A 1,109-nucleotide genomic window follows, 5' to 3' on the forward strand; every position below is an offset into this window, starting at 1 on the left:
CCCTTGATGCTGAGCATTCTTCGCTAACCGAAGATTAGCATCACCATGCATGTCGTTGTCGTGAAATGTCACTCATGCACGGAGAGTGTCTCGCGTTGGTTCGATTCACCACCCAGCCAGGCAATCGAGCGGCACTGTATAATTGTGCTGAAAAAAATCGATGATGAAAAATATGGAAGTAGCAAGCTGTTACGATGGCAACTTGATGGAATGAATACTAATAATAGTGTTAGCACACTGTAAGTCATATAATCGACGCGTTCACTTTCCACGGTTGGGGTAGGAGCAGTGAGGTAGACAAAGTTCACTAGTTCAATGACGGTTGCATCAGTCGATGAGCACCCAGACCTGGTAGAAGGGCGCATCGGTCTTGAGGAGTTCATTCCTTTCTGTTTGCGATTGGGTGTGAATTTCCACGCCAATAAGGATGACCTTCGAGCCTTCTGGACGGATGTGTAAGCGAGGGGTCGATCGGTGGGGCGCTGGAAACCAAACCTCTACTAGAGTTTTCTCATGCAATTACTATAGTGTGATTACTACACGCTCTCCATATAATGTGATGGATGGTTCATAATACGAACAGTGATATAATGAACAGGCAATACAATGTTCGTAATAGTGTCTATGAACCAATAGTTCTAAATCGACATCGTGTAAATACACCTCACAGATAACAGTCGTAATGGCCTGAGTAGGACTTTAAGAGTGCACACGAGGAAGATGAGAAATTGAGATCTGCTGCGGATCGCCGAGCTCGCCTTTGAAAGGTTCGAGGCGTTCTTCTTGGAGCACCCCGCGCAAGAAGGGGTTGACCGTGACGTGTTTACAACAGTGTGGCCAGCAGTGGTGGAAGACATCGAAGGTGATTCGATAAGTTGCCTTCGACTCTCCTCCATCCTGGGCGCATCAAAAGCCCTGCGAGAAATGTCAGATCTGTGGAATGAGTACACAGCGAGGACACGCGAAGCCCCGAAGGGCGAACCGACGAGGACACGCGATAGGAAGGTCTCACGCGCCTCTAATACGATAGAAGAGGATAATACACCAGTGAGTAAGAGCGTGCTGTTGCTTCTGAGGGCGTTTGATCAGCCTACCCAGAGGGAGGAGGA

Source organism: Perkinsus marinus, assembly GCF_000006405.1.
Source record: "Perkinsus marinus ATCC 50983 genomic scaffold scf_1104296956762, whole genome shotgun sequence".
NCBI classification, from domain to species: Eukaryota; Perkinsozoa; order Perkinsida; family Perkinsidae; genus Perkinsus; species Perkinsus marinus.